This window comes from Aedes albopictus, chromosome 1, assembly GCF_035046485.1.
Source record: "Aedes albopictus strain Foshan chromosome 1, AalbF5, whole genome shotgun sequence".
NCBI classification, from domain to species: Eukaryota; Metazoa; Arthropoda; class Insecta; order Diptera; family Culicidae; genus Aedes; species Aedes albopictus.
Window position 1 is genome coordinate 304,042,003 of NC_085136.1, and position 26,160 is coordinate 304,068,162.

Consider the following 26,160-nt stretch of genomic DNA (forward strand, 5'->3'; position numbering starts at 1 on the left):
TTTTTGACCCAAACCGTACACTACGTCAGCGAGCTGCTGCCAACGGGATGCAAAAGGAAGGTTAACCCTCTAATACCCAAATTTTTGATTTTGATCTAAATATCATTTTTCGTCATCTAAAATCGATTTAAACATGTTTTGGGAGACGATTCTTTTTAATTCTCGATTTCGTGAATTTCAGTTTTTGATTTTTCTAATTTTTATTTTTGAACATTCCCACAGTTTTATATTTTTCCTGGAAGCCTATTTGGGGTACGGATTTTTTGAGATGAAAACATTTTGAGATTTTATGATTATTGTTAAAATATTTTTGTTTTTATTTATTTTCATATAAAATGTTATTTTCCGTGTAATTTTGAGGAAAATAATTTTAGAGTGTATTCGATTCCCTTAAACTGTAAAACTAGGATAGTATGATTTGGGAAAAATTAAAAATATGATGATGATTTTGTGGCTGTATCGGTCTCTTTCTACTCATAGTATAAGGGAGTAGAGATCAAAGTGGATAATGAAATGATAGACATGATAGAATTCGCTAGGTAGCGAACAAGTGTGAAAATTTTTATAGAAGGTGAAATTAGGCAAGTAGGCCATGTATTGAACGAATACATCGAATGCGTGAAACTTCTGCCGTGCGACCTGTGCTTTTAAACAGATCGGCTTGGTTGGTAGTTCATACCACCTTACCAAGACTGGCAAAAGTTTCAGGCACCCGACTGCCTAATGTATTGTTCTGTTTTCATCACAAATTCTATCGATCGGTAGCTTTTTCGGAATTCGCACTCCGTTCATAGAGGTATGTCTATATATATAGACATACCTCTATGAACGGAGTGCGAATTCCGAAAAAACTACCGATCGATAGAATTTGTGATGAAAACAGAACAATACATTAGGCAGTCGGATGCCTGAAACTTTTGCCAGTCTTGGTAAGGTGGTATGAACTACCAACCAACCCGATCTGTTTAAAAGCACAGGTCGCACGGCAGAAGTTTCACGCATTCGATGTATGCGTTCAATACATGGCCTACTTGCATAATTTCACCTTCTATAAAAATTTTCACACTTGTTCGCTACCTAGCGAATTCTATCATATCTATCATTTCATTATCCACTTTGATCTCTACTCCCTTATACTATGAGTAGAAAGAGACCGATACAGCCACAAAATCATCAAGTTATTAATAGAATACGGTCGATAAATCAGCATATGATATTAAAAATATGTTATTTATAGCGATTCAATACAAAATAAACAATGACTTCTAGTAGGTGTCTAAAACATCAATTTTTCAATGACTTTTTAAAAATGTAGATACGTTTTAAAATACACCAAAAACCATTTTGAGATATACAAAACAGTCCTAAATATCAGCCAAAAATATAAAAATTTTGATTTTCCACGAAACAAAAATTACAAAAATGCTCAAACTATACCCCGTCTAAAGGCGGGGTTGGGTATTAGAGGGTTAACGAAGTGCCTTGAAGAAAGCTGCCAGGAATAATCAAGATTCGGTACACTTAGTAGTAGTCTACACTTTTTTTTTGCAAATAATGACGAGATCAAGAACTCAAGACGACCTTTGATGCTGACTTTACTGGATGTTATATATACACTCCCGTTCAAAAGTTTGGGGTCACCCCCTCAAAAACATGTAATTTTTTTAGGCCCATATCTCCGCCAATTTGCGTCCGATTTCAAAACCCTAGGTTTCATTCAAAAGATAATAAGTCAAAAAAACTTTGAACATAATTTAAAAGAAACTTTTTCAAAAAATTTTGTATGTAAACTTAACCCAAAGTTGCCAAATTTTCTAAAAAATGAATATAAACTTACGGCAGTGTCGCTGGAAGTTGGGTCGATCAAATTTTAAGATGAGAGCGGTAATATGACCTATTTTCTATTAGCTTTCAACTGCTTTTTACAGAACTTAGCTAAAAATTCTAGAAAAAAAAGTTATTAAGTAAATTATTCCTTGATGTCATCGACCAAAAGTTTGGGGTCACCCCTCAAAATGCTGTATCGGCCAAAAGTTTGGGGTCACTATCCTAAAACATGGAAGAGTGATTTGTTGATATCTTTGTCATCTTTCATTCAATTTTAATTCTTCTTGGCTTATTTGAAACAAAATGAATGATACTTACTGCATAGACATTGAACCACACATGTTTGTTGAAATTTACATACTAAAACTTAACGTAAAGTTGCCTCATTTTTTGAAGCGTGGTAAAATGTGCTAACTTTACATAACATTTTTATATACAAAAATCGTTAAATACGTTGAGTTGAAGACATCAAACGTAAATTTAGTTAATTATCTTTGAAATGAGCCAAAAATAATTAAAATTGAACTATAGATGACGAAGATATCACCAAATCACTTTTCCATGTTTTACGAAAGTGACCCCAAACTTTTGGCCGATACATCATATTGAGGGGTGACCCCAAACTTTTGGTCGATGACATCAAGGACTAATTTACTTAATAACTTTCTTTCTAGATTTTTTAGCTAAGTTCTGTAAAAAGCAGTTGAAAGCTAATAGAAAATGGGTCATATTACCGCTCTCATCTTAAAATTTGGTCGACCCAATTTCCAGCGACACTGCCGTAAGTTTATATTCATTTTTTAGAAAATTTGGCAACTTTGGGATAAGTTTACACACAAAATTTTTTGAGAAAGTTTCTTTTAAATCATGTTCAAAGTTTCTTTGACTTATTATCTTTTGAATGAAACCTAGGGTTTTGAAACCGGACGCAAATTGGCGGAGATATGGGCCTAAAAAAATGACATGTTTTTGAGGGGGTGACCCCAAACTTTTGAACGGGAGTGTATACACTCGCGGTCAAAAGTTTGGGACCACCCATCAGAAATATGCCATTTTTCAAGTCCATATGTCCACTAATTTGCATCTGATTTCAAATATCTAGGTTTTATTGGAAAGATAAGAAGTCAAAAAAATGTTTTAGGCGAAACTTCTCCAATAATATTTGTATGTAAACCTAACCTAAAGTTGCAACATTTTGTAAAAGAAAAACCCTAAATTAATCCACCTAGCGGTGATGGTGCCTTTCTCGTGCCTTAAAATATCATTTTTACAATAATACTCAAGTCATCTAAGATATTCAAATCATCATTTTTGGACACCGAATATCTTCCCCAACTACTAAATACAGATACATATCGCACGGCCTCAGAGCATAAACTCTAGAAAACTATCGTAATCTCAAACATGGAGACGCCATCTTGAATGGTCTGGTACTCATTTTTGGACTCCGGACGTATTTCTCATGCTAAATATATCCATATTGCAAGGTTTTTGCAAATTACATAAAATAGTCGCCGTATTGAATTTGGCACGCCGTCAAGATTTTTTTTTGTTACCAGTTTTGGATGGAGTCCGGCACTCATCCTAATACAAATTATAGTCATATTGCATGGTTTAAGAGACCTCGTAAAACAGCGTACATGCTGGATTTTTTTCAATACAAATTTTGTATTCAAGGCATGTTGCTCATATAAATATGCCCATATTGTAATATTTCAAACTCCTACTCTAATTTGAGAGATGGGTCTTGGATTTTGGACTGCCATTTTGGATTGAACGGTAATTATTTTTGTACTTCGAACACCTTCCCCATACCAAATACACTCATCTTGTATAGTTTTGAAACTCAAACCTGCACAAAACAGCCACCGTCTTGGATTTTCTGGTAATTATTTTTGGACTCCAAACATCCTCTCCATACCACATATTGTGTAGTTTTAGAGCTCAAAACTCCGCAAAAAAGTCGCCATTTTGAATTTTTGTCCACCATCTTGGACATAATGGTCAACAAAATTTGTTTACTATGAGCAAGATTACTCAATTTGGCGTGATTTGATATGTCGCAAGAAAAAACCCACGTGCATTTTCACATTTGGCCGACCGGTGCTGGTCCGGATCACTTAAATGGCCATAACTCCGGAACGCCTACAGCGATCAGAACCAATAGCAATAGCAAACAATAGGATAAAATCGAAGTCTACTTTATCAAGAATACATGAAACTCTGTTATTCTCCCATACTAACGGCAACCGTCATCGACGGCACCGCCGCCTGTTGAGCTAAGGTGGTACCTTTGTATGAAAGTGTAAGAGTGTATTGGTCCGAGTATGAAGATTTACACACACTATCATGAATAATTCCACCTTCATCCGTGGCGGCGCTGCTAACAGTGACTCCCAATTTTAAGCAGCGCTGAAAGTCTTCTTGATAAAGTGGTCTTCGATAAAATTCAGGCCCGATTAGTGCTAAAATCCAAAAATCAGCCAATGGGAAGTGCCTTAATAGTGCGTGTGTGTGAATCTCGCGTTGTTTAGCGTGGACCGTAATTGCTCTGCTCTTTAGCTAATCGTTCTTGCATGTAATCTTTCTTTCCGGTCAGGCCGGGGTGGCCTCTGCTGTACATAGTAGCCGCCTCCATTCCACTCGGTCCATGGCTGTATGTCTCCAGTTCCGCACTCTGCGTAGGGTCCGCAGATCGTCCTCCACTTGGTCGACCCACCTAGCTCGCTGCGCTCCACGTCTTCTTGTACCGGTTGGATGACTCACGAGAACCATTTTAGTCGGGTTGCTATCCGACATTCTGATGACGTGACCCGCCCACCGTAGCCTCCCGATTTTCGCGGTATGGACGATGGTTGGTTCTCCCAGCAGCTGATGCAGCTCGTGGTTCATTCGCCTTCTCCAAGTCCCGTCTTCCATCTGCACTCCGCCGTAGATGGTTCGCAACACCTTCCGTTCGAAAACTCCAAGGGCGCGTTGGTCCTCTGCACGTAGGGTCCATGTTTCGTGCCCATAGAGGACCACCGGTCTAATCAGCGTTTTGTAGATGGTTAACTTCGTGTTACGGCGAACTTTATTCGATCGTAGAGTTCTGCGGAGTCCAAAGTAGGCACGATTTCCTGCCACAATGCGCCTCTGAATTTCTCTGCTGGTGTCGTTGTCGTCGGTCACCAGTGAGCCCAAGTACACGAAATCTTCAACCGCCTCGATTTCATCACCGTCGATATGAATTCGGGGTGGCGAGCGCGGTGATTCCTCTCTGGAGCCCTTTGCCATCATGTACTTTGTCTTCGACACATTAATGACTAATCCGAATCGCCTGGCTTCACTCTTTAGTCAGATGTACGTTTCCGCCATCGTCTCAAATTTACGAGCAATAATATCAATATCATCGGCGAAACCAAGCAGCTGAACGGACTTCGTGAAAATCGTCCCACTCGTGTTTATCCCCGCTCTTCTTATTACACCCTCCAAAGCAATGTTGAACAGCAAGCACGAAAGACCATCACCTTGCCGCAACCCTCTGCGAGATTCGAAGGGACTCGAGAGTGTCCCTGATACTCGAACTACGCACATCACTCGATCCATCGTCGCCTTGATCAACCGTATCAGTTTATCCGGGAATCCGTATTCGTGCATAATCTGCCATAGCTGTTCTTTCTTGCATGTAAACTGCTTTGTAAAATCGTCGATTGTGCTTTAACGTTTAATTTTATCGTCGTCGTTATTGTTGGACGATCACCGAGAATTGCAATCGAACGAAATAAAACACGGGAGTAACGTAACGACAAAAATAAAAACTATATTAAGTGCTTCTCTTGCGGCTTTCAACACATCACAAAACAGACTGACAACAAAAACCAAACGTACAAGTTAAATATGCGTCTTCTTCGCCTTTCTCGTTCTACAATACAATGATGCCTACTCAACTGCACGTCGCGGATGTGTGGAGAGGCGATCACTGCTATCTCCAACACTCCTCCTCAGTGTAAGCCTCGACATCTACTTTATTTTCCTGCGTTCTAGAATTAAAACATTTGTATGATAGTCTCCTCCTCAAACAAAACCGTCTTGTATTCTTCTTCTACTTGTCTCCTGCATTCCATGTCAAGCTTACTGGACAATACATCTCACTAAACACAAACTACACTAAAGCATACATCCCATTCTTCCTTATACCTGCGGCTATCACTCTACTTCCCTTCATTATCAAACATTTTTCTGCTTCGAAACTTACTTTGAAACCTTGTTCTACAATTCGCCCCACAGATAACAAATTACATCCAATTTTGGCTGCATCTCGGGCTTGTGTTTGGACATTTTGAATGAAATTGCAGGCGACTTCAAGAGCATGCCCTATTTCTCGTTGATTATATTTTTATGGAGTAGAGAACCTAGTTCGCTTTTTTATCATTTTTTCATAACTTTTATAACTGATAAGAATTTCCAGTGCTGGCAGCATTTTCCAAATCATTTACAATGAATGGCGCTAACGGTGTCAGGCCATTCGGCCGAAGGTCAATAGGCCGAAGGCCATTCGGCCGAAGGTCATTAGGCCGAATGGTCATTAGGCCGAATGGTCATTAGGCCGAATGGTCATCAGGTCGAATATCATTGGGTCTTCTTCTTGCCGTTACGTCCCCACTGAGACAAAGCCTGCTTCTCAGCTTAGTGTTCTATGAACACTTCCACAGTTATTAACTGAGAGCTTCCTCTGCAAATGACCATTTTGCATGTGTGTATCGTGTGACAGGCACGAAGATACTTTATTGATGCTGAATCTACTGATATTTTACTCATGATTTTTTCCTTCTTTTAAATATAAGCTGTTCTTTCTAGTATCATTGCTAAAATAGTTTTTGGCGCTAAAACTGCTGATATTCAATTCATAAATTTTTCCTTCTTTAAAACATAGGCTATTCTTTCTAGTTTCATTGTTAAACTAGTTTTCGGCAAAAATGGTTGGAAAAGGTAAAAACAACGGCTAACTTTCAATTCGTCCTGATGACCATTCGGCCTAATGACCATTCGGCCTAATGACCATTCGGCCTAATGACCATTCGGCCTAATGACCATTCGGCCTAATGACCCAGCATCCTCGATGTAACCTAAGATCTTTCTGGTGGTTTCTGTGTTACTTGGCGCATTACAGGAATGGAATTCCTCAGATTATTTTTAGCTGTGAATCCTCTAGAAAATCTTGAAGAACTTCCACGAGAATTATTGGAAAAATCCCAGCTGGACATGCTTTAGAGACATCCACAAGAATTCTTGAAGAAATCTCAGCAGGAATTCCTGCAGGAAACCTAGCAAAGATTTTTGCAGGTATTCCAAGAGAAATTCTTTAATGAATCCTCACAGACATCTTTCGAAATATCGTAAGAGGAATTTCTATAGGTATCCTTGGAGAAATCTTTGCAGGATTCCTTGGCAATTCCTTCTAGATATCCTCTAGGAATTTTTGGCAGACCAAAGCAATATAAACTGGAAAAATATCTGGAAATGCTTGTGAAATCCCAGCAAGAGTTATTGGAAAAGTTTTAGGATTTCTCCAGGATTTCCTGCTGGGATTCCTCCAGGGAGTCCTCTTGTTTTTTTTTTCAGGAATTGCTTCAATGATTCCTTCAGAGACTTCTTCAAGGATTATGCAATACCTGCTTCTTCAATATTTTCAGGAATTCTCAAATCTCAAGCATTTTCAATCAAAACTTTTGCAAGTCCTTCGGGAATTCTTTGTGAAATCCCTGCAGTTATTGCAAGGAAAACTCTTTGAAAAAAAAAATCCAGGGTGATTTTGACAAGAAATGTTTGGAGGAATACCAGTAGCAGTCCTGAAGTTCTTCAGATGGAACTTATAAGTAGGAGTTCCTAAGAAACATTTAAGAGAATTTCCACTAAGAATACTAAGAGGAATATCTGGAAGAATGTCTATGGGAATTTCTAAAAAAAATCCCTAAAATAAATTCTGGATGAATTTCTGGAGAAATCCATGGAGATATACATCAGGAATTGCTAGAGGGAATCGAGAGTAGCTGAAGGAATCCCTGCAAGAATAGTTAGAGGTAATCCCAGTGGAACTCATGGAAGAACCCTTGGAATAATCCCTAAAGGAGTTACAGGAGGAATTACTGAATGAATCCCAGCAGGCATTCTTGAGGAAATTACAAGAATTTCTGGAGGAATTCTTGTAAAAAAAACCCTGTAAAAATTAAAAAAAGGAATTTCTGTAGGAATTCCAGCGCGCATTCCTAAAAAAAATCTAGAGGAATTTCTTAAGAAACCTTTGAAGAAACCCGTGGAGAAAAGCCATGACAAATTCTTAAAGAAAGCTATGGAGAAATTCCTTGAGGTGTCACATGCATAATTTTTGGAGAAATATACCTTGAATACCTACCTTGAAATCCTTTAGCAATTTCTGGATAAACCCTTGGAGAAATCGCAGGAGGCATATATAACGATAATTTTGGGGGAGTTCATGAAGAAATCCTTGGAGGAATCGCTGGACGACTTACAAGAGGAAGGTGAAAAAAAGAAAAAAAAAAACAGGTGGATTCCTGGAGCAATCCTAAGAGGAATTTGCAAAGAATGCCATCAGGCATTCCTAGCAGAATTTCAAGAGAAAATTTTGAACAAACCCTCAGCGACATGCTCTTGGGGTTCCTCCAGGAATACCTGACAGGATTTGTCTAGTATTTTTCTGCTGGGATTGTTTCAAAGGATTTTTTTGTACAAATGCTTCTTGTGATTCCTCCAAAGGTTTCTCCAGAGATGAATCCAAAGATTCCTCTCTCAGTAAAATTCCTGATAGGATTCTTTTAAGAATTCGTACAAAGATTTCTTGACAAATTCTTACTGATAGTTCTCAAGCATTTCCAGTTAGGATTTCACTCACCAAGAAGACTTCTTGGTGGATTTTACTAGAAATTTCGGTAGGATTTTACTGGAAATCCCAGTAGCATCCCTGGAGAGATCCCGGAATTAAAGAATTTTTAAATTAACTAAAAGTGGATTTTACAAATACTGGCGTGACTAAAAAAATTGACAAATTGGAGTGCAGTTTGCGAAAAGTTACTCGTCCTCTCGGTGAAACTCGATCTCACGACTCTCCAACTAACATTTATTGTGAATGTAAACGTCAACATAGCGTCCTCAATACGGCTTGATGCTGAGTTACTGTGTTGTACATATGGACGGAAGCTTCTATGCAAGCCCTATGCCAATGAATCTGGCGAACTTAATCTGCATGTTTATGCTGTGCGAGCAGCTGCTATACCACCAAGCCATAGCTCTTTTCTCGGCTCCTATGTAACCTCTAACTGAATAACATCTTGAGAAAGAGCTTTTTCAGCCTTTTCACAATTATTAAATAATAATTATACGGCATCCTCAAATTATTTGATCAAATATAATTAAGTTACGGATACCGTGACGCAATACTTGTGAAACTGGAATTATTGCTTTTAAAATTGAATAATTGAAGTACTTGCCGCTACTTGGAACAAACTCCTGATCTCCATATCCACTGGTCCCGATGATGTCATCGCTGCCACACTGCTATACATTAATAGCATAGAAAATGGCTCGTTTTGTTTTACTTCAGACAAGGCTTTTTAATTGTGCCACAAGAAACCTTACCCAACTTCATCTTGCCGCAAAAGCTTGTGAAACGTCAAACGCAATAATGTTTACATTGAACAAGCTGCACTGAAATCAATTTCATTGTAATGTGAACGACAAACGCGTTGTTAAATTGACAAGCATAAAATTTTGTTAAATATACCAGAAAATCAGTGAAATTGAGAGAAAAATGATTGATTTGAACCCATTTTTCATCGTGATTGTGTGGCAAAATTAACCACTCGGTGTTTTCAAAATACATACTTAGCGCGAGCACATTTGATAGTGTAGACTACTATACTCGTGGTAAAAATAATAAAAAAGTCATAGTTCAGTGATTCCACACTCTCGATTTTACCATGCTTGTGGTAATGTTGAATTTATTATACCAACAAAACACAACCGAAGATATTTTGTGGTTAATTTTACAGCTAATGTAGTAAGGTGTTTGTTGACATGCAAATACTTGTTCTTTAGAGATGAGAATCCTTTTTTGCACCTTTTTAATAGAAAATATGACTGTTTAAAATATAAAACCATAGTGAATAGGTGAAAATAATCGAAAGTTACCAAAACAAAACAAAACGTTATTAAAGGTAAGCCAATGCTTCACTTAAATATAAATTTATACTATTCACTTGCTGCTTTGTTGGTTTAGATGCCGATGTAGAAAGCTTCCGGCCCGGACTATAACGACCTCAACGATTTTCCGTGCTGACCAAGAGAATTTAGTCCTTCATGGTAAGTTTACATCAGCCCATATGAAACAAGTTGGATTAAGTTTCTTACTAGCGGCCTTGTTGTTTTCAGGATCGAAGATACTAAAACAGCTCCTGAAAATTTCCGGCAATTGGTCTGAAGCGGAAAACTTCCATGGTGCACAACCTAGAGATGAAAACCGGAGACTACTGCAAACTGGCTAGTACCTCTGATTGTTGCACAAAGTATTATCGGATACCAAGAAGATGCTGAATGATTTATACTTACATATTTGTGAATGATTTATACTTACATATTTGTACCATTTCGGTTTTTATAAAAATAAAATGAAATGTTTTTAAATAATAATTTTTGATTTTAAATTACAATATAATACATCAAAAATACTACCATGCTGCAGTAAATCAAAAATAGTCAAAATAACTACCTTATGTTGCATATTTAACTGATGAATTATACATTCAATAGTAGAGACAACAACCTCAACAGAAACTCAGAACAATAGTAAAATATACTACATTTCTGCTTATCATAAACATGAAGTCACTTCGGTTGAAAAACGTTGGTGCGAGTCTGTTAATTGTAACCCCCATTGTAGTAATTTTCACTACAAAGCTGCTTTCAGTGTGTGTGGAAGCGCCAAAATGTTCTGCGTCACAGCTTCTAGCTGAAAGAATGTTCTCTAAACAGCTACGAAGCGCTGCTGTTTTGTGTATTCGGCAACATTACAAAACGTACTGTATAAAAGCAGCTGTTTTGTTGGTTGGAACTCTTATTCGATTTGCACATCTTCCGGCAAATCTTCCGGATTGAAGTGCTATACAAGCATCCTAAATATTTTCACAGCACAAAGATGGATAGCTGTAAATTGTTTGTTATATATCCCGCTTGAAGTTTTTTTTTTTGACAATCATGTTTATACATCCGACAAGCCGTGTTGGTATACCAACAGTTTCTATATAACAGCATCTAGCTGTAATGATATCGCATAACGGCCTTCGAAGCGCTGCTGGTTTGTGGATTTGTCAGTGTTACGAATTATACTGTATAGTAGCAGCTCTTTTGTTACTGGGGATTCCTATTTGATTTGTTCAAGTTTTCACATCTTCCGGGAAATCTCTCGGAGTTGGAATAGAGTGCAGTAAAGGCAGCCCCAGTGACAAGTGTTTGATTTCTGAAAACCGAGTTTGGTAGCTGTATGGTGCTTGTTTTGCAGCCGTTTATTAGCTTATGGTTTATATTTGACTGGCTCCCCTTTTATTCAGCGTTGACTGCTTCAATTCGATGGTTACACAACAGAAAGCAAATGACTGAAGCTTATGACGCTGAAAATCTTAGTTGGGTCCTCCTCACTAGACAGGCGCGTTGCCAACTACACCACGAGAAGACTCGAAGATGTAGTGACTAACCTGAATTCAAGTTCAGCTCGAAATTCTGAGGTTATCTTTTCCACAGACCGCATTTTTTCGGATGAATTAGATGTCCATCCACAAAATGCATCTATTGCATATATGTTGGAAGTCCACACACCTCTAATCAATGACTGTGTCAAAGAGATCGCGTGGTGTCAGTCGGCTCTTTCATTCCTACGGCGTTCTTATATCGTCTACCTTCGTTGGTTTGACCTCATCTAATCTGAACACTTTTTAATTTGACCCATTCTAATCTGTACATCGCTCTAACTAAGAACGGCTCAGACGTCATTTTGCTCATGGAACGGGGTGAAATGAAACGCAGAATCAAAACAAAACAAAACAACAAAAAAGTTAACCACCAGGGTGTTTTTCGATGTCCACAGGGTTCCTAGAAGTTCAAAGTAAAGAATGCGCCCCGTTTGTTTACATGAGGTTTCGTTCAAACCAACGGGGGTAGACGGTATGAGTGACGTCATGTTTGCAAATTGTAAATATGACGTCACTCAAATAAGAGCGCCGTAGGAATAAAAGAGCCGACTAGTTTCCTTTCGCCGCACGTATGGTAATCCACATCGGTCGCGACGTTCTGAAACGAGCGGTTGCGGAGCATGAATCCGTTGCTCGATGACATAATCAAATCAATTTATTATCGATTTTTGCTACTTAAGCAGCCGAGTGGACGTTTTACTTAATTCCAAATGCTAGACTTTACAAATTCTGGCGTGAGTGAGGAAATGGACAAATTGGAGTGGAATTTGCGATAAAGTTACTCGTCCTCTCGGTGAGACTCGAACTCACGACTCCTACTCACTAAACTAGACCTGAGTACTGCGAATAGAAACGGTTTTATTTTTCAAGCTAGCCTACACACACTTACACACTCCCGGCACACAGCTTGTAAACACGAACGTTCAATTTTCTTGCAACCACCTCTCTCAGCTCGGTTTCAAAAACGCCGTCGCGACGCTGTTCGGAAATGGTAAACATGATCAATCCACCATTATTCCAATTTTGTTCTCGTGTTCAAAGTGTATTATTTTCTATTCGCGATGGAAATTTTGATGGAAAGTTGTTACAAAATTAGCTAAAATAGGCTCAAAACAATGTTTATCCTTCTCCTCGCTTTCCAACGGCTTGACAGCGGCAAATGGAGATATCGTGACCGAGATCGTGACAACAATATTGATTATATCCGCCGCTCCTAGATAACAATACTCTTCAATCAATCACACAGGTTCAACAAGGTTTAACATAACCTTCATCTTCAATGTTTGGCTCCCGATGTTTGGCTCCCACTGAGAGAGCATATTGAGTCAGTTCGCGAGACTCAGGACTAGACTACTAGTCTCCATTCTACTCGGCCCATGAATGTGAGTCTCCAGTTCCGCACTCTGCGAAGGGTCCGCAGATCGTCCCACCTAGCTCGTAGCGCACCACGTCTTCTTGTACCAGTCGACTGACTCTCGAGAACCATTTTAGTCGGGTTGCTATCCGACATCCTGATGACGTGACCCGCCCACCGTAGCCTCCCGATTTTCGCGGTGTGGACAATGGTTGGTTCTCCCAGCAGCTGATGCAGCTCGTGGTTCATTCGCCTTCTCCAAATCTCGTCTTCAATCTGCACTCCGCCGTAGATGGTACGCAACAACACCAGCTGTTCGAAAACTCCAGCGTTGGTCCTCTGCACGTAGGGTCCATGCTTCGTGCCCATAGTCCGGTCTAATCAGCGTTTTGTAGATTCTGTTACCACGCCACCTTCGGTGCTTGCAACGTCACCATTGAGGTGCTCATTGTAATGCTGCCGCCACCTCTCGACCACCTCACGCTCGCTCGTGCGAAGATTCCCGTGATTGTCTCGGCACATATCGGATTGTGACCCAAAGCCTTTGCGCGAGTGGTTCAGCTGTTCGTAAAACTTCCGTGTGTCCTTAGCGCGGTTCAGCTCTTCCATCGCTTCGCGATCTCGTTTTTTCCTGCTGGCGCTTCTTCTTCCGGAAGACTGAGTTCTGTCTGTTCCGCGCCTGTCTATAACGTGCCTCATTTGCCCTCGTACGATGTGGCAACATTATCACCCATGCTGAATTCTTCTCGTTTTTAACCGTTTACATTCGCCGCCGTAACAGTCGTTTCTGTGATTCGGAGTCGCGAAGCCTAGTGCTGCAGCCGAGGTATTATCTATGGCGGATCGGATGTCCCTCCAGCCATCTTCAAGTGTAGCTGCGCCAGGCTGCTCTTCCGTCGGTAGAACCACTGCTAACTGCTGCGCTTAGTCTTGAGCCACGTCTACGTTACGCAGCTGCTCGATGTTGAGCCGCGGCGTTCGACTTCGACATGCATACAGTGAATAGGTATTGATCACACTGCGGTAAAGTGCTTCGGACTACCATACCACGGGAGGTTGTAAAGTTTACGCATCGCTGGCCGCTATCATTCGATACGGCGTGCAGTCTGTTTCGCCCAATTACCGGTCTGTACATCTCCTCCCTTCCTAAATACGTGTGCGTTCATGTCGCCGACAACGATTTCCACGTCACGCGGCGAGCAACCATCGCATGTTTGCTCTAACTGCGCGTAGAACGCTTCTTTCTCGTCATCAGGTCTCCCTTGGTGTGTGCTGTGCACGTTGATGATGCTGTATTTCGTTGAAGAAACGTCCAACATGCACATCCTTGCGTTGATCGGCTGCCACCCGATCACACGTTGTCGTATTTTGCCCAACACTATAAATCATGTTCCCAGTTTATTGGTGGTGTCACAGCTTTGGTAAAAGGTAGCCGCTCGATGCCCGCTTTTCCACACTTTCTGTCCAGTCCAACAAAGTTCCTGCAACGCCACGATGTCGAAGTTGCGGGGATGTAAATAGTTCGTCGTAAATTATCCTGTCACATCCTGCGAAACCTAGTGACTTGCAATTCCATGTTCCAAGTTTCCAATCGTAGTCCTTATTTTGTCGCATGGGTCTTTGCCGATTGTATCGAGTCGTATTTTCTCCTATGTTATTCGCAATGGGGATTTTTACGGGTGGCTTATTGGGCCTACGCCAACACTCCTGTCTCGCCGGAGCGCCATCGTGCCAGTTCTGTTTAACGTCCCAACCAACACTGTGATGGCTACGTTGATGGGGCTACCACCTTTGATCTAACTGAGCATGATGCAGCATTTCTTACTCAGCCGCTGGATGCCAGAATAGACGCTGTTTGAGCCGCACCTCCTTGATGAACAGGCGCTCGGGTCGTACCTCCTCAACCGAGCAGAAGTCAGAAGGACAACGGTGCCCAGGCTGCACTACCAGCTAAGCACACAACTCTTAGCTGGCGGTCTTTGTCATCGCTTGACCCGTGGAATCATGAGGTAGAAACTTGTGAGGACCAGAGCTATCTTGGACGCTCTTCTTATCGACTCACCGTTTTGCAACGATATGACTTAAGCAAAATAAATGAACTGAAAAAACGGAAGATAATTATTTCATTACATATGGATGGTTTTTTGGTTAAAGATTAACACACTTAAAGAAGCACACTATCGGTAAATTTCGTAACATACTAAACACATTATTGGTTCCGTAACGGACCATACCATACCAATATTCTGATCCCGCATGGCATAACCTTCAGTACCTAGCCACCTCATTTTTTCCTTCCGTTCAATACACGCACATCACATCAATCAAATCGATGAGAAAACATTTTTCGATCTAGTGGTGTTAACCAAAACTGGTCCCTAAACGTAATCCATTCGTCTACAATGCAGCAATCACCAGCCCAGCCTCAGCCCAGCATCGTCATCATCATCAACGTACGTCGTCTTCCTGGCCACCACGCCACGACTTTGAATCGTCCTATATAGGCTATCAATTGCCGGCATTGCGATGAAGCCCATGTGTTATTACCGCTCAATCGATTCATCTTATTGGCTTCGGATCCGGCCGGAGCTCCACTTGTGCCGTCCTTTTTCCATGGGAGGAGGCATATCGACGATACTCGGCTGAAGCGACCAGCATTCCTGCGCTGCTGTTGTCGATACGCTGGTCAAACACAGATCCCGGATAATCGCCAGAGCAGAAGAGGTACACGGGCGGCCGTGGCGCTATTTATCTGCAAAGTCCACTTTTTTTCTCTACCTCAAAGCCATCGCCCAACCGGAAGGACTAGTTCAAGTCCAAGCTGCTGCGGATTGTATCGTGACGATGCGATGGTGACGGGGAACATACGATTTCTATAGTTGGCAGATGTGGATCCTGTTTGGCTGTCCGCAGCAGCCAGGTTGAAAGCCGACGACGCCACCACACCGCCGCCGCCCTCCTACGGTATGATGACTGAGTGAAATATTAGAATAATCCCGATGAAATATGTCCGCATACAGGACCGCGTCAAAAGAAGTGATGCGGCCATACACGGTCGGTTAGCGAAGGACGTCGAAACGGTGAACGGATTAACTGGAATGCCTTCGTTTGGGTAAAAAAAAATGCTCGCCAACCTTGATGCTTGGTGGGCCAGAATGATGAATTACCGGCTGTGGAGAGTGATTGTTTACTATAGCGCAGTTTCGAGTTCGGAAGGAATCGCTCAAGAAACTTCTTGAGTGATTCCTGGCAGAAACTTTCTTCGGTGACTGCCATTTGAACTGTCATTTCTTCGCTACTGCGTACTGCGATCGAAGAAAAACCGGTTTCTTGAGCGATTCAGGCAAGGAATATCCCATGCATCAAGATAGGCTGAGAAATTCCTTCTGAACTGCAAACAGTGCTTATATCAGGGAAATACGATAACATAGAATATAGAATGCATTGAAGGACCCTACGAAAATACGGGATGTAACAAATTGAGGATTTTAAATTAATTTCTAAGGTTAGAAAATTTGGAAGCTTTCTGCAATGGAACACCAAATCAAATTTCATCGCAGGAACAATACTGCTGGTTGAGTCACCACTATTATACCATCCATTTGGCATCAGCTTAGGTAAGTAGCACCAAGTCCACCAAAAGAAGAAAAAACACGGTGAAGTAATCGGAAACGAATGAATGGTCACTTTCAGTCCTTGCTTCGACCGTCGTCGTTCACCTGGTCGACGACGCGTTGGAACTCCCTGGGAACTACAGTCTATGAAGCAAATGGCAGTTCATCTTCCTCCACGGTCTTTTACCTATCAACAACGACCGACCAGTTGGTATGGCATCATTATTGCATGCCACCCAGTCAGCCATCCAGCTCTCTAGAATGGCGCTACCCGTTTCTTCTCGAAGAAGCTGATGGGAAATTGATAGTCTTCTTCCCCGTCGACGACGGGGAGCACGTTTTCTTTGCGCTAGTGTTATTCATCAAATCAAAAGCATACGCGCGCGTGGTACATCGAGATTGCGTTCCTTGGATCGGGTTACTATGGGATGGGAGAAGACTTGAATGAGCCTCTGCATGCTGTAAGATTATTATTATTGGCTCTTTATTATGGGGATTTTCAGCCTGAGGCTGGTTCATCCCCGATGCTGTAAGATTTATACTTGTACAGATAGAAAGACAGACAGACAGACAGACAGACAGACAGACAGACAGACAGACAGACAGACAGACAGACAGACAGACAGACAGACAGACAGACAGACAGACAGACAGACAGACAGACAGACAGACAGACAGACAGACAGACAGACAGACAGACAGACAGACAGACAGACAGACAGACAGACAGACAGACAGACAGACAGACAGACAGACAGACAGACAGACAGACAGACAGACAGACAGACAGACAGACAGACAGACAGACAGACAGACAGACAGACAGACAGACAGACAGACAGACAGACAGACAGACAGACAGACAGACAGACAGACAGACAGACAGACAGACAGACAGACAGACAGACAGACAGACAGACAGACAGACAGACAGACAGACAGACAGACAGACAGACAGACAGACAGACAGACAGACAGACAGACAGACAGACAGACAGACAGACAGACAGACAGACAGACAGACAGACAGACAGACAGACAGACAGACAGACAGACAGACAGACAGACAGACAGACAGACAGACAGACAGACAGACAGACAGACAGACAGACAGACAGACAGACAGACAGACAGACAGACAGACAGACAGACAGACAGACAGACAGACAGACAGACAGACAGACAGACAGACAGACAGACAGACAGACAGACAGACAGACAGACAGACAGACAGACAGACAGACAGACAGACAGACAGACAGACAGACAGACAGACAGACAGACAGACAGACAGACAGACAGACAGACAGACAGACAGACAGACAGACAGACAGACAGACAGACAGACAGACAGACAGACAGACAGACAGACAGACAGACAGACAGACAGACAGACAGACAGACAGACAGACAGACAGACAGACAGACAGACAGACAGACAGACAGACAGACAGACAGACAGACAGACAGACAGACAGACAGACAGACAGACAGACAGACAGACAGACAGACAGACAGACAGACAGACAGACAGACAGACAGACAGACAGACAGACAGACAGACAGACAGACAGACAGACAGACAGACAGACAGACAGACAGACAGACAGACAGACAGACAGACAGACAGACAGACAGACAGACAGACAGACAGACAGACAGACAGACAGACAGACAGACAGACAGACAGACAGACAGACAGACAGACAGACAGACAGACAGACAGACAGACAGACAGACAGACAGACAGACAGACAGACAGACAGACAGACAGACAGACAGACAGACAGACAGACAGACAGACAGACAGACAGACAGACAGACAGACAGACAGACAGACAGACAGACAGACAGACAGACAGACAGACAGACAGACAGACAGACAGACAGACAGACAGACAGACAGACAGACAGACAGACAGACAGACAGACAGACAGACAGACAGACAGACAGACAGACAGACAGACAGACAGACAGACAGACAGACAGACAGACAGACAGACAGACAGACAGACAGACAGACAGACAGACAGACAGACAGACAGACAGACAGACAGACAGACAGACAGACAGACAGACAGACAGACATACAGACAGACAGACAGACAGACAGACAGACAGACAGACAGACAGACAGACAGACAGACAGACAGACAGACAGACAGACAGACAGACAGAATTCTCGACAGAATCCTGAGAGGATTCTCGTCAGAGTCCTGAGAGGATTCTCGACAGAATCCTGAGAGGATTCTCGACAGAATCCTGAGAGGATTCTCGACAGAATCCGGAGAGGATTCTCGACAGAATGAGGAGAGGATTCTCGACAGAATCCTGAGAGGATTCTCGACAGAATCCTGAGAGGATTCTCGACAGAATCCTGAGAGGAATCTCGACAGAATCCTGAGAGGATTCCCGACAGAATCCTGAGAGGAATCTACACAGAATCCTGAGAGGAATCTCGACAGAATCCTGAGAGGAATCTACACAGAATCCTGAGGGGATTCTCGACAGAATCCTGAGAGGATTCTCGACAGAATCCTGAGAGGATTCTCGACAGAATCCTGAGAGGATTCTCGACAGAATCCTGAGAGGATTCTCGACAGAATCCTGAGAGGATTCTTGTCAGAATCCTGAGAGGATTCTTGTCAGAATCTTGAGAGGACTCTCGTCAGAATCCTGAGAGGAATCTACACAGAATCCTGAGAGGATTCTCGACAGAATCCTGAGAGGATTCTTGTCAGAATCCTGAGAGGATTCTTGTCAGAATCTTGAGAGGACTCTCGTCAGAATCCTGAGGGGATTCTCGTCAGAATCCTGAGAGGACTCTCGTCAGAATCCTGAGAGGATTCTCGTCAGAATCCTGAGAGGATTCTCCTCTCTGATCATATTTCTGGTAACCCTTTGAAATGAACTCACCTTTCACAAAGCCAGTTCATTCAGCCCAGGAACAGCAAGCAGCAATGTTGTAACTCCTCATGCCACACTGTTGGACCAACTTCAATCAGCTATGCACGCGTATTCTTGTGACCATCGCCGCCCAACCCTAGGGGAAACCCTTCAGCAACGTGGAAGAACGTGAGCCATGGCCCCGCCGCGCCGGTGGTGATCGATGGTTGTTTGATTACTTTCTATTTCTAGGCAAGATTCTTACTCCCAACCCGGCGTTCGTTGGCCGTTGGAAAGGTATCCACCTTCCATGCTCTGATGAGAAGCCAAATATCAATTACTTGCCCCCCCCCCCACTTCCCATCTCAGAGCTACTTTTGCTAGAATTGACTGCACTCCGTGGCACCTTTCTTTTCCGCTCCCCGAAAGCCAGTTTGATTAATATTCAAACAGGAAATAGCGATTTCATTCCGCTGCTGTAAGGTAGGTACATGCTGCTTGCTTGCTGCTACATCAGGTTCCTATTCCGAACGACGACGACGACGACGAAGACGATTGCAGATGCAGTCAGCTGTAACCTGGCATCGCAGCTCAATTAGATTTCAATCGAAGCGGAGCTTCTTCTTTCAACGGTTTCGCAGATCAGGTGAACCGGGTGGTTGAGACCACACCAAACCAATAAGGATGCTGACTGACAGGTTCGGATTTCGCGAAGTAATCCACAAATGGAGAATATCTCTATCGCACACTCCTAGGGGAGCATCTTTTTACACGCCGAATGAATAATGTCGGCGACACGATTTATGCCATCGGCTACAATCAACTGGAATCAGATGAGTACGATAGAGCTGATGGGGGGCTGTGTCAGAAAAAGAAATGAGAAATGACACGAACCTTGACATTTTGTGTCAGGATTTGGTATTTGCAACCGATTGGCAGGTGTATTTTCAGTTGTTTTAACGAGATTTTTTAGTCTTAGGTTAATTCTTCTTGGAACTCATCCAACTCCCACGCTGAGGGAAGTATAACATTCACCTGGTCAAACCCAACAAAGCAGTTAGTAAGAATGCTGAACTCATTAGGATGGGTCCAGAGAAGTTGGTCATCTGCCTGTACCGGTTGAATGCATGGGCGTAGCCAGGGGGGGGGGACTTGGTTGCGTGCCTCTTGGCCGCCATATTTCTTTCGAAAACACGAGCCATCTCATGATTATCAATAAATCAGATTTAAAAAAAAATAAAGAAATAAACCATCCGAATAATTTAGGATTTTATTCAAACTATCAAACTTGTTTTTCTCGACAACCACTCCATTGCGCCAAGTATTGTAGTACAACTTCAACCTTATCATACATTTTTGCACCTAATAGCTAACTTGGTTAAATGTCTTAATTTTGTGATTTTTATGCAAGGAATACATAAGCAACATACCAAATTGTCTGAATTTGTCAGAACCAGTTCCGGTAGGTCCTCCTCTTCTTGGCGTAACGTCCTCACTGGGACAAAGCCTGCTTCTCAGCTTAGTGTTCTATGAGCACTTCCACAGTTATTAACTGAGAGCTTCCTCTGCCAATGACCATTTTGCATGTGTATATCGTGTGGCAGGCACGAAGATACTCTATGCCCAAGGAAGTCAAGGAAATTTCCTTTACGAAAAGATCCTGGACCGACCGGGAATCGAACCCGTCACCCTCAGCATGGTCATGCTGAATACCCGTGCGTTTACCGCCTCGGCTATATGGGCCCTTCAGTTCCGGTAGGTACGCTCCTTTCAGAAATTTTTACAGCTACTTCTGCAAGGATGCATCGACGGATTCTTCCAGGAATTTTCGCATAGCTTCCTTCAGTCGTTTCATCATGAATTGCTCCAGAGATTTGTTCAAGAATTTCTCTAAGGATTTCACCAGACAATCCCCTGGGTTATCTTTAGAGGTTCTTTAGAGATTTCTCTATATATGTTTTCGAGAATTCCGCTTGACATTGCTTGGATTCGTGCTAAAATCCGAAAAATCAGCCAATGGGAAGTGCCTTAAAAGTGAGTGACCTTTTCGTACACAGACATACACACATACACACATACAGACATCACCTCAATTCGTCGAGTTGAGTTGATTGGTCTATGTGACTTGACCCTCCAGGCGTTCTATAGAAAATTCGATTTTTGAGTGAATATATAGCCTTTCAGTACACTTTCGTGTACGTGAAAGGCAAAACTGCATAAAAATAAAAACAAAACTTTTTCATCAACTAAAAAACCCTGTTCTTTTTATAATTTTGACAAAAATCAATCATGAATTTTCTTCATAGAAGTTTCATAATAAATCTTTTACTACACCTTCAGAATCCATAGGAATTCTTTTGAAAATTCATGTAGTAATCGTATTTGTTCTTTTTTCTTTTCTTGGAGTTTTGCCAAAACATCCACCTAAACATAAAACAATAATTCCTCCAGAAATACCTCTAGAGATTCCTGCAGAAGTTCATCTAGATATTCTCCCAGGAATTTATACAGGCATTCCTCCAAAAACTTCTCCAGGGATTCCTCCAGGGATGCCTCCGAAAAAATAAGCAGAAATTCCTCCAGGAATTCCTACAGAGAATCCCCAAAGAATTTCTCAAGAGATTCATCCAGGAATTCTTACAGGCATGTCTCAGACTTATGTAGAATATGTGTGCTACTCGGACAGGAATTCCTCCAAGAATTCATCCAGGAATTTCTCAAGGAATTGTTCCAGAGATACCTTGAGAAACCCCTCCGGTAATTGATCAAGGAGTTCTTCCATAAATTTTTATAGCAACGTTCCCAGGAATTTCTCCAGGAAATCCTCCAAGAAGTTCTTCATGGATTCCTTCAGGAATTCCTCCACAAATTCGTCCCGGAATTTATCCACAAATTCTTCCAGGAATTCCTCCAGGTATTCCTCCAAGATCTTTTCCAGAGATTCCTCAAAAGTTGCTTCAGGGATTCCTCCGGAAATTCCTCCAGGCATTCTTATAGACTTTCCTCCAGATACTCCTCCAGATACTCATCCAGGTATTTATTCAGGCATTTATTCAGGATTTCACCCAGGAATTCTTCTGGTGACTTTCCCAGGAATTTATCCAAGAATTCATTCAACAATTATCCAAGGAATATCTCCAGAGATTCCTTTAAAAATCTCCAGGAATTGGTCAAGGAATTCTGCCAGGAATTTCTCAAGAAATTCTTATAGCAATATCTCTAGGAAATCTTTCAAGAAATTTTCAAGGCATTCCCCTAGGAATTCCTCCCAGAATTTATCCAGAAATTCTTCCAGGAATCCTTCCTGGAATTTCTTGACGAATTTCTCCGGGAATTTCTACAGAAATTCCTTCTGGAATTCCTACAGGAATTCCCCCAGACATTCTACCAGACATTCCTCCAGAAATTCCTCAAAGGATTTATTAAGCGATTCCTCCACGACTTCCTCTGAACATTCCTCCAGGCATTCCTCCAGGGAATTCCTACAGGGACTCATCCAGGAAATCCTTCCAAAATTCCTCCAGGAATTACCTCAGGAATTTCTTCAGGAGTTCCTCCAGGAATATCTCCAGCAATTGTATAAGAAATTCCTCCAGTAATTCGCTCAGAAATCCCTTCAGAAATTCGTACAATAATTCCTTTAGGAGTTTCTCCAGGATAACCTCCAGTGATTTCTTCAGAAATTCTTCCAGGATTTTTTCCAGGGATTACTTTTGAAGTTTTTACAGGAATTTCTCCTCCGGGGATTCCTTCAGGAATTACTCCAGGAATTATATCAGAGATTTATCCAGCAATTCCACCTGAAATTCCCTTGGGAATTCCTCCGGGAATTTATCCAGGAATTCCTCCAAGGATATTTCCATAGATTCCTCCAATAATTGCTTCAGGGATATTCCCAGGCATTTCTCCAGAAATTCCTCTAAGGATTCTTCCAACAAATTCCTACAGTAACTCTTCCCAGAATTCCTCTATAGATTCCTCCACGAAATTCCTTCTGAGATTCATTAAAGAATTCCTCTATGGATTTCACCAGGAATTCATCCAAGGTTTTCTCTTCAAATTTTCGTTAGGAATTTGTCCAAAAGTTCCTCCAGGCATTCCGCTACGATTTCTTCCAGAGATTCATCCAGGAATTGCTTTAAAGATTCACCCACAGATTAAAAAAAATGCTCTAGATATCCCTCCAGGAATTCCTCCAGAAATTTTTCAAAAGATTGCTCCCGAATTTTCACTAGGAATTCCTCCAGGAATTCTTCCATGAGTTTCTTTAGAGACTCATCCAAGAATTCCTCCAGATAGACTTTCAGAAATTTCTCAGGGATTCCACCAGGAATTCCCTCAGGAATTCCTTCAAGGATTCCTTCAAGGATTCAGGGTGTCCTTCAGAAACCCTCCAGGATTCCCTTCAGAATTCCTCCAGGAATTCCTCTGACGATTACTCTAGGAATTCCTCCAGAAATGCCTCCAATGATTCCTCCCGATATTTTTCTAGGGATTATTCCTAGAATTCCTCTAGTGATTACTGCAGGAATTCTTTCAGGAATTGCTCCTGGAATGCATCCTGGAATTTCTCCAGGAATTCCTCTTGAAACTCCTCCAATTAGTCTTTCAAAAATTTTCCCACGGATTCCTCCAAGAATTCCTCCAAGGATTCTTCCACGGTCTCCTCCTCAAATTTCTCTAGTGATTCCGCCAGGAGTTTGTCCAGAAGCTCCACCAGAGATTCCGCCAGGATTTTGTCCAGAAGTTCCCTCATGCATTCCTCCAATGGTTTCTTTAGAAATTTCTTCAAGAATTCCTCCAGGAATTTATCCAGGAACACCTCAAGAGATTTCTTCTGTAATAACTCCAGGGATTCTTCCAAGAATTCATCCAGGGATTCGTCCGGAAATTCCTTCAAGGATTCCTCCAGAGTTTCCTTCAGGCATTCCTGAAAAAAATCCTCCAGTAGTTCCTACCGGAATTCTTCCAGGGATTCATCCAGGAATTCCTCCTGGGAATTCTCCAAGAATTTTCCCAGATATTGTTCCGGGATGTTTTCCAAGATTGCTCCAAGAAATCGTTTATTGGTTTCTTAAGAAATTCCTCTCGGGATATTTGAAAAAATATTCAGGCGTCCCTTCAGAACTTTCAGAAATTCCAGGGATGCATCCAATAATTCTTCCAGGATTACCTGAAGATTTCGAGGAACTCCTCCAGCGATTCGTATTGGAATGGTATAAAATAATTTAAGAGGGATGCATATATGTAGGGGCCAAGAAGGATGCAAGATCTCCAAGAAACGATCACGGATGTCTTTCACAATTATTTCCAAAAAAATCTAGGAATTCATCCATTGATTCACTGCAAAAAAATACCTTCAGAAAATCGTCTTGCGGTTCTTCCAGGAATATATCCTGATATTTTTTTTCAAAAGTTATCCATTATTATTTTTTTCCAGCAACTCCTTCAGAGATTCCAGGAAGGTTTTGAAGGTGTTCCTTTGGAAAGTCCTTCAGGATTTTTTCCAAAAACTTGTCAAGGAACTCCTTCAGATATTTCTTCGGGAATGTTTCAAGGATACCCTTCAACGTTTGGTTTTGGAACTTATCCTAGGATTTGTTCAAGAATTTTATCAGGGATCTTCTTACGAATTTTGCGTAAGGATTCCTCGGGAAATTTCTCTTAAAATACAGTGATAGACATTCGTTTAGCCGATACTAAAAAAATTTCAAAAAATGTATCAGGAAACTCATACAAAAGATTTTATGTTAAAACTTTTTTATCGTAGTGATAGTATATCAAGTACTGTTTTATAAAAATGTGATACATCACACTTACATATACACTGAAACAAAAACGAGGGTAAAAACCCTTCAAATGTCATTTTTTGCCTAGACATTCGTTTAGCCGAGGTTAATGAAAAATTGAGTTTCAATGGATTTTTTGAAATTTCGTGAGTATATTTCTCGGATATACCCCAAGGCATTTAGTTTATGACGTGTTAGCAAGATAATTGACCTTAAAAGTTAATTTATTTGTGAAATTCAGAGATATATTATAAAAAAATTTCCGGATAAGGAGAAGCGGCGATAAACAAATATATTTAAGGAAAAATGATTTGTGAAAACACTCAAACGTAAGCTAGATTAGCAGTTTAGAAAATATGGCACAGAATTATTGTTAGAAATGTTCAAATTATTGCATAAAATGTCATGAAAAAAATAAGTATACTGGTTTTTGGTTGGTTAAACTTTAAAATGGGATTGATAAAAGCTAAAATAAATAGTTCTGCATTGAAATAAAGACGTGCCATAATGCCTGTGGAGTATACCTCTTTGATACTAGCATTACTAAACGAGTGAGAAGACTGCAAAGTGAAAGAACTGCAAGAAGAGTCAGAATTTTTTACCCTGTTTATTTAAAAGCAGATGCTCATACAAAAATGCAAGATGTGGTAAAAAAAATGGTTTATTCCATTTAATCTGAAGAAATATATTATAAATAAGTCTTAGTTGTGAACCACATTCAATTTTAACATGATTTATTTGAAAAGAATGTCTAAATTATGACACAAGTAGTTCATGCTAGAATTTTGAATACTTTCGGTGCCATTTCTCGAAATATGAGCCGTCCAATGTATGTTATTTCAGCCAGAATACAGTCTAGAAGATATTGGGAGCTATTAGAAGACCTAATAGTAGTAAACGCTGTGATTTATGCAAGTGAAACCATCATATTTCATTTAAACAATACATG

The 26,160-nt window shown here is 41.3% G+C and overlaps 1 long non-coding RNA gene across 1 annotated transcript in view; it reads left to right on the plus strand.

Moving 5' to 3' along the window:
• The window catches only part of LOC134285731 (uncharacterized), a 174,652-nt gene extending 153,587 nt beyond the window's left edge, over positions 1–21,065 (plus strand). Inside the window, exon 2 of the long non-coding RNA XR_009996578.1 lies at positions 20,946–21,065. This is a non-coding gene — a long non-coding RNA (uncharacterized LOC134285731). The remainder of the gene's footprint in view (positions 1–20,945) is intronic.
• The last annotated feature ends 5,095 nt before the right edge of the window (positions 21,066–26,160 follow it).